The sequence below is a fragment of the Alnus glutinosa genome, chromosome 7 (assembly GCF_958979055.1).
Source record: "Alnus glutinosa chromosome 7, dhAlnGlut1.1, whole genome shotgun sequence".
NCBI classification, from domain to species: domain Eukaryota; kingdom Viridiplantae; phylum Streptophyta; class Magnoliopsida; order Fagales; family Betulaceae; genus Alnus; species Alnus glutinosa.
In genome coordinates, this window is record NC_084892.1 from 12,548,102 (window position 1) to 12,557,339 (window position 9,238).

The 9,238-nt window shown below is 39.7% G+C and overlaps 1 pseudogene; it reads right to left on the reverse strand.

Moving 5' to 3' along the window:
- Nucleotides 1-793: 793 nt before the first annotated feature.
- Nucleotides 794-7,163, reverse strand: LOC133872724 (cysteine proteinase inhibitor 12-like; annotated as a pseudogene).
- Between the last annotated feature and the right edge of the window lie 2,075 nt (nt 7,164-9,238).

Sequence of the window (9,238 nt, forward strand, 5' to 3'; positions counted from 1 at the left end):
TCTTTTTATTAAACGAGTGACTTTTAATGCAAAAGTGTCATTTGATGTCAAAGGACACTTTTGCATTAAAAGTCACTTGTTTAATAAAAAGAGGGGATAAGGGGACGGTTTACAGTCTCCTGTACATCAAGACTCCCATTTATATGCTTGCTAGACTGAACTATGACGTATGACTCACAAAATAAGAGGTTCTAAGTTCAAACTCTTGAAACAAGGATTACACTCAAAGACGAAAAGGTAAGAAGACATTACAAACATCTTGTCAATGCTTACAGCAGCAGACAAATACAAATCTGCATCTAAATTTCCACATAATGCAGCCAGTTAATCTTAATCTCCAAGAAATAAGAGCAGGGTGCCACATGAATATGAAATGAAGCACATCAACCCACATCAAGCCAACACATTTTTTTCAATTTCTTTTTAAGAGAGTAATAGCACAAATAACTCAGTAAAATACATTTCACTCCCTATGGCTTTACCATAAAACACGAAATCCACTGAATTTTCTAAATGAGTAAACACCTCCACATTGAAGTCAGATAGATGGGATAAAGAAATTTACAACTCCTAGTATAGCTTCTTAAAAAAGAAAAAATAAAAAAATAAAAATACACCTTCATATACATTGAAATGAAGCATGAAAATCATAGAAAGCATACAATGTCTGTTAATTACTTGCATCACGATTTCCAATATCCTCGTCTAGTCGAACATTCTAGGCTTTTTTGGGTGTATTTTCACTCTTGCTCAACAGATAAATGAAATTTAATATATGCTTACAAACCCAAACTTGAAGAAAAGACCACTGGAAGTCGCATATATAAAATACCAAATACGTGTAATCAAAAAGCATATTCACATCGTATCAAACAAGCCAACCTATAAAACCATATCTATGTAGATTAAAAGGTCAGAAAGGTCCTCCCAAAACAAAAAAGAAAAAAGTCAGAAAGGACTACAATTCACACATATACACATCATAGGCTAAGTTCCCAAAGCATTTTATGGCAGCATAACTCCACATTTTATTTGACACATAAGATGGATGCTGAATTCAGGAGTGATCTTGTTCAAACTGACCAAGAAAGAACTTTCCTTCAATATTCATATTGACTTCAACCCTGAACTTCTCTTCTTTATTTCCCCTTCTCAGCTTCAGGAGCAAATCGAATTTGGCATAATCTTTCATGACCTACATTTCAACAAAAGCAAATTTCTTCAGTACTAAATTTGGATCCCAGATCTTAAAAGACCTAAATTTAACCAACACAAATTCCTTCAGTCAAAAATTAGAGTTCAGAAATTTTAAAATAGGACTCAGTATAGAGTGAGGAATGAATAGAACGACAGGGACGGGAGGAACTCAACCCCACCTGTATATTGGAAGAAATCAAGATTAGATATAGACTAATACAGAATGGCAACCTTGGCCTTAGCTAGAAGGATCTCTAGAAGCTCATAGGGGTACAACGAGTTGGACCTCTGCTGGATGGACTTAACAGCATGATTTGCTGCATCTTGAACCCCAGGATCATGAGTTGGCACTGCCTGCCATCCTGGCTCATGGCCATCTGATTGATTTATGTAGAGGTCCAAGTTAAACACTACTCAGAGTACAACTTTAGAAAATATTAAAAGAAAAATGGCTTCAGATGCTATATTTGAAGGAGTCAAGGCAAAACCAATGGCAGTATAAGATCTTGGATACAGATGATTGTAGGGTTAAGGCACAACTTGATCTTATGTTAAGTTAAACAAGCATGGAATATGAAGTAGAGAAGCTTTTGTAAAGCACATCAAGCCAACACACTTCTTACAATATCTTTGTAACAGAGTAAATAGCCCAAATAACTTTTTTTTTAAAAAAATAATAAAATAAAAATAAATAAAATAAAAGTAAAATATATTGTATCCCCTATAGTTTGACCACAACTGATATGGAACTGGTATGCGGCAGAGATACAAATAACCAACAAAAAGCCAATAGCATAGCGTCAAAACTGAATTAAGGAACTTTTTTTTATGATGCAATTGGCCTCAAGGGGAGGGTACAAGGAACTTAATAAAACTTAATCAAACTGAATCCCTTCGCTAAACCTATTTAATAAATAAACTAAGATTAAGAACAAGAAAAAATATATACATAAAAGAAGGAAGAAAAAATGCCACCATTCACCACCACTTTGGAGTTCAAACAAATCTTTGGACTGCATAACAGTGGTGAAAGAACTCTAATGGATCTTCTACTATGCAATACAACTGAAACAGCACACTTCATACAATCTGAATTTGATATAGTTCACACAGAACAATCTACAGAAATTGGCTTTGTGTCTTTACTGATTGTTTCTCTGAATTCTCTCCCTATCCAATGTGATATAGGGTTGGTCATAACAGTTGTAACAACCACCATCTACTTTGAACACGGTTATTACTCAAATTACAGTGCAGATGTATAGCTGTCGTTTTTGCCATAGCAAAGTTAATAGATACTATGTAACTGAAGAAATCGTAGAAGGGCCTTACAACATAAGACTGCTACATTTGTAACAGTCAAATTGACTGTTTAGGTGTTTAATGAGATTTATAGAAGAAAATGGAAAGAGAGATGAATGGAAGATCAAAGGAAATGTAAATCTGTATTGAAATAGCAGAATTCGAGGTCGCTGCTCTCCATGTTCTTGGCACTTTGAGGGGCCAAGGAACCTCCAAACAATCCAAAGGATTACAATCAATTTCGATGCCTCTCCCTCTCATCTAGCTTCCCTTTTATAGAGCCTAACCTCATACCCGCCTAACCATCAGCTAACAACATCTAAACAGAGCTAACAGAAATACAAACAGAATATAATTGGAATCTTAACAGAATAGACGGCTAACTATATGCTGCATCTAACGGTACTGTTACATTACCCACCCCTTTTAAGCACCTTGCCCTCAAGGTGCTAGTTGAATGAGAAAGTAACCCAGTATTTGCCAATCCCCTGGACTTCTGGCTCACTCCCAGCATCAGTTGGCAGCTACGGTGCAGGACATGATAAAAGGTAAACCTGTATGGATCTGTGCCGTTGCAGAAACTTCACCAAGGTTATCAGCTATGGCAAAGCTCCGATGAATAGCTGTATTAGTGGCTAAGTAGGATGCCAGGCTTATTTGTTTGGCAATGTTAGCAACAGATGCAAGAAGCAAGAAGTACCGTTGGAAATGCAGGAGTTAGCAACTCCACTCCAATGCTCAAACTGAACATAACAGACGTCGAGGACTTAACTCTCTTCAAATTGATATCAAAAGCAGATGCTAAGCCAGCAGTGTAGATACACCTACTAAGCCGTCCAAGTCCATCTTTCAGGACCCAGTAAAGCGCTGCAGCAGATGGAAGTGAACAAGAGTGCCCGATTCCTAGAGCCCAAAACATTGCCAGAGTGGCAAGCACCTGGAGCGCATGGCAAAAAACCTGGTGTAAAAACTTCCATTTCACGTAATACATGTAATTCCCATTAACTTGTTGTAACAGGTTTAATTCCTTGAAACAGCATTCCTGGCCGTCCTAAAAAAAATATTGCCGCCTGCTGTTCTTCAAGTCGTGAGCAAGAGAGCAGTAGCCTTTGTGTGAACTCCAGCTAAATGCCACAAACGCCACTGGATTCCTTTTTTGACATGTAGCAAAATTGTCAAACGAAAGCCATGTAGAAGGGTTGCTATAAGGGACAAGAAATCTTCAACTGCCACGTAGTAACTAGCTGGACACCACGGCGGCTTCCACGTTCTTCTACAGCTGGTCCTCATTCCTTGATGCTTTGTTGCTGCGTCTGCTCTGCCAGGATCAGAGTTGTCAACGAAAGAGCTGAATCTCCACAGGTTCTTCACTACTGTCTTCTCCCATTCAATCAACGGTGGAGTGAAAGAAATGCAGCTAGCCTCCACATTGAGCCAACTTGTAGTATGGTGCTTCCACGTGGACTTGGAGTCCTTCACGTCAGTCACATCCAATTCCACAAAACGCAACCCTCCCTCCGCGACACAACAACGCAATATTTGGTTTTCAATGGCATCAATAAATTGTCTATGCCTAGCTGTTGTATTGTCATTGCCACGATGTCCATAGCTCAACCTGACAGCCCTCACAAACTCTTCCAACTGCCATTTGGCAGTACCTAAAGCAGTTTGCAACTCCCTACGGAGTTCATCCAAATCCTCTGGTGATAGAGTTTGTCTCCTCTCTCTTACCCATGTCCTGTATGTTGATTCCATTGCATCGGCAGATTCTTGAATCTCCTCGGCCGCAGAAAAGGAGTCCTTTTGCCATAGATCAAAGCTGTTTCCAACCATCTCACGCACAATATCTCCAAAGCTTATGAAAAGCAAGGATTCCATTACAGCAAGCCACTTGTCAAAGTCTAACAAAAAAGTTTCTGCCAGCTGGTTCACTCTATTAGAATGAGTCATCCCCTTGATGCTACGCGGCAGCTCGACCCTATGCAGCTCTCTGTTCTTCTTGCAAGGGTCTGAGTTGTCCACAAAACGGCTGGATATCCACCTCAGCCACTCCTTTCCCCGAACCCTGCTGGCCGACCAACCACCAAATCCTGTCCGAGTCCCTGGCCAGCTTACTCAGCCCCTCAGACAACCGGTTTGCTGCGCTTTTGCAGTTTCTTGTTGGAACTCTGCAGCAACTTGCAGCGCCTTCTCAGCAGAGTCTGCATCCCTTCCAGTGACTGCGTCATCCTCGGCAGACACGTGTTTCCACCGCCATTTGTGCTTCCAGACCCGGAAATCCACCCCATTCCAATACGAATAATGAGACATAAAGGTACGCACCATGTGAATTGGCCATAATGTTCACCCTTGGTACTGTATAGCCTCCACGTTGTTGCGGTGCTACCCATTCCAAAATCTCAGCCCAGCGCGGATTGTGTTTTCCATTCCCAGAGTCAACAGAATTTGCATCAAACAAGTGCTCTGCATATCGATCTGGAATTTGATAATCCATCCCCCTCCAATCTGAAAGTTGCTGCACCTCGAGAATTTTAGAAATTTGTGGAGGAGTTACGTCGAACAGAGGATAGTCGCCTTTAGCCGAATCTATTGCTGTAATTTTTGTGAGTTCCTGAGCTTCCTCCGGATCTGGATTGGGAATTATGGTGTGGTTTGGGTCTTCACCCAGATCTGATTCTGGAATAATTGTGGATTTGGCTTCACCGACTCTTATCTCATCGTCTTCCTCATTGAATTTTTTGAGGATTTCTTCATCGGTGTGCTCCTTGGTTGCTTCTGAAAGTGCTTCACCAGAAAATTCTTCTAACTTTTTAGGTACGCCAATGAATTCTTGCCGTTGTCTGAATCGAAGGTGAATTAGTCGCACGAAATTATCCCAATCGGCATCCATTGTAAATACTCCACTCCGTTCCATTGTTACCAACCAATCGAGAGCTTCGCCTTCCATGTGATATGAGGCGAACATGTATTTATGCAAATCGTTGGGAGTATTGTAGTAAATGAAACATTGGTGAAGTTGGAACAGCCAAGCCGAAAGATTCAAACCATCAAAGTTGTAAAGATCCATTGGAGAATTGTAAAAAAAAATTTGCTGAGGGACAATCAAATTGACTGTTTAGGTGTTTAATGAGAATTATAGAAGAAAATAGAAAGAGAGATGAATGGAAGATCAAAGGAAATGTAAATCTGTATTGAAATAGCAAAATTCGAGATCGCTACTCTCCATGTTCTTGGCACTTCGAGGGGCCAAGGAACCTCCAAACAATCCAAAGGATTACAATCAATTTCGATGCCTCTCCCTCTCATCTAGCTTCCCTTTTATAGAGCCTAACCTCATACCCGCCTAACCATCAGCTAACAACATCTAAACAGAGCTAACGGAAATACAAACAGAATATAATTGGAATCTTAACAGAATAGACGGCTAACTATATGCTGCATCTAACGGTACTGTTACAACATTCTACAGTATAAACTGGTAATTCCGAAACACCCTATACTATAGACTTAAGCAAAGCAATTTTATAGATACCAATACCTACGTCATGCACTCGTAACTGTGTCAATTATAGATACTTCACATATAACCACAACTTACAAGGGGGGAAGAAAAAACACAGAGTAAGTGTGACACAGAAATATAGGAACAGATTGAAGTAGTCAATTACCAGGTTTAGCACCCAGGTCTGATGGGGTAAAGGAAGGGACATCAGGGGCATACCTAAATTCCTGCAACTGCTTGAAGTTCATCCATGGCTTCACCCAGACTTTAGCTTCGTATATTTTCTTCTTACCAGCATCAATCGCTTCCAGAGTAAGATGGTATAACTTACCAGCAACCACCTGTTCTTTGGCTTTCAAAACCCTGGTAAACTCAAGGTTGGTATTCTGCACAATATATCAATCACAAATGTACATAAAGATAGCCCAAAAAGAAAAGGACTCTATTTATGAATTTTCCAAGGTTATTATTTACATATTTTTTACTAAGCAAATTGATGAGCAAGACAAATAACCAAAGATATAATGGATTTGGCTGAATTTTGTATCAAAGATCTAATATCAAGGTTGCTTTATTTGAGTAAATTCGGAATTGTGCAATTCATAATAGAAACTTATGAAACCACGAGATAGATAACAAATCAAGTAATTTTAGATGATTCATCCACACCTAAGCAGGAATCACGCTATTTTTGCAAGAACAAAAATTGGAAACCATATTCTATACAAACCAAAATAAGAGGAAAATTTAAACAAAAATAAATAAATAAATAAATAAGATACAGGAACCAACCAAGAAACCCACAAAAGGAAGCATTTAATCTAATCCAATACATACAGGAACACCCATTAAATCCGACGACACAAACAACCAAAGAAAACAAGAAATTAAAGGGTAGAGAAAAAAGACAGACCTCTTTATTGTTATGTTCTTGGACAGCGAAGCGTGCGAGATTGTCGATCTCGGCGCTGTTCTGAGAGCCCTTACGGTCGTGAACCCCTCCAGGCTCCAAGCTTCATCTTTATGACGGGTTCTTCACCGGAGCAGTGCCCCAGTTCACAGATCACCAGCACAAGGCTCAGCAACGCACCTAGAAAGAAGCTAGAATTAATATTCCCCTTCATCATCGTTTTGTTGTATCCTCCAGCCCCCCGCGACTGAAGACAAAAGGGATCGAGTGAAAAATTAGCTTCTTTTTTTTTTAGGTGTACGGTAAAAAGAAAGAGTGAAAAATTTACCTCTTTTTTTTTTGTTTTTTTTTTTTTTAATTTCCCATCATTGAATGGTTTTAGGCATGTAGTCAAATTTATGTACTAATTTATTTTTAATTTTTTTATTAAATAATAATCAAATTTCCAATTAAGTATTATATTTAAATTAATTGTTTATATATATATTGTTGGTACAGCTTCAGATATAGCCGGGAACAGCTCGCTCATTTCTGATGCTCTTATCCACCGATGCTTAAATCAGTCTGAGTGTATAGTATGGGCAAGTGTAACAAATGTGATCTCCTTCTCTTACCTGAGCTCTTGGGCCATTTATATGTTGAGGGATCAATACCTTCAATGCTTTAGGGTTTTGTCTCTTTCTTCTCCTTTGATCTAGGAGCGCCGCCATAATCAAATCCTAACCTGGAATTGCCCACCTTCCAACCTGGGATACTTCCCTTAATAATCTCAAGGCGAGATTCACAGAGGCAAATCCAGGATTAATGTTCATCCCGGATTTTCAGGGACAGGGCGCGATTCCGGAATATTCGAGACTGGACTAGGTGCATATAACAAACCGCTGATTCATCATTTGAGTCCCGGGATGGCATCTGCCCGAGACTCCTAAATACCCATCCTTCTTAGTAAAAAAATATTTGAGATTAAGCAATCGAGAGAGGACAGGAAAATTATGAGTATGGATACAAGTAACATGTCTCCAACGAAAAAAAAACATATTTTCGTTCACGTCAAATGGAAATCACTGAAAAACGTACTGTCATTATCATATAAGATGGCTAAATATTTTAACATGTGTTTGATGTAATTTGTGGAATATATTTTGTTGAAAGTCTATTTTATGGACTAAATAGTTAGTTTGTGAACATGGTCCAACTTTGTTGAAAGTCTATTTTCTAATTTGCCAATATATGTATCTTTTTCTTGATTTTTATTGACAAATTTGGGTTTGGGTAATGAAATATGTTAAATTGCTACTGCCAGAATAGCTTTGTGTAATTATGTATTCTGTTTTGGTTTCATCCATAATAACTTTGTGAATTACTTAGTAGACACTATAGGCAGTGATTTTGACAAATTGTGGCCTTGTGGTTCAAGTTCGACTATGTTGGCAATATTCTCGATAGTACAAGCCCATTTCAAGAAAGCATTGGGCCAAGCCCTTCTTAGGGAAGTACAAGCCCACGGGCCTCGAATTAGAAGGCCCAGACTCGGCTAGAAAACAAAAGGCCCAACCCATAGTATGATTAAAGGGCCATCCAAACTCTCTAGAAAGGGCACGAGCATAGGGGAACTTAAAAGGGAGAATGATGTGATGACCTCTTGTCAGAGAAAATATCGGCGCCTACAAAGAATGAAAGGACAGTAGCAACGCAGGAAAGGTGCCGCCCTTATATGGCCTCAGTAACAGGTAACCCTGTCACAGATGGGACTCTGGGCATACACAGAGAAGTGATAGCAAAAAGGCTCGCACGGGTACAATACAATGATGACGACGAGAGAAGCGTTCCTTAGGGATGAAGGAACATACCCAAGCAAAGGAGTCTATAAATACGATTCATAATCATGTATGAAAAAGAAGGGGAATACTCTCAGAAAAAGACTCTAAAACTAACTTAATCTTCGAAGGAGGCTACACCGAAAAACCACCGGCATGTCTTTGCTATTTTGCAGGAAATCAGATTGTAGATTGGGCCCAATCAAGAGCTAACGTGTCACCACCCCGAAAACTGTACCAGCAGTTTGGCGCCGTCTGTGGGAACGAGTTTCTTTGTTCTTATAAAAGTATCCGGAATGACCGTGGCCACTCACACCAACGGCAGAATCACCGGGCAGAGAAGGCAAGTGCCGGACCCAATGGCCTAGACAAACCCACCTCTAAACAATCAGAACAATCTGCCTCAGCCTAATCCACTTTTAGGCGGTCAAAACGATCCACCTTAGCATGTCGCGCCCCAAAATGACGCATGACGCATGACGCAACCAGATGGTGGCACTGGAGGCCCAA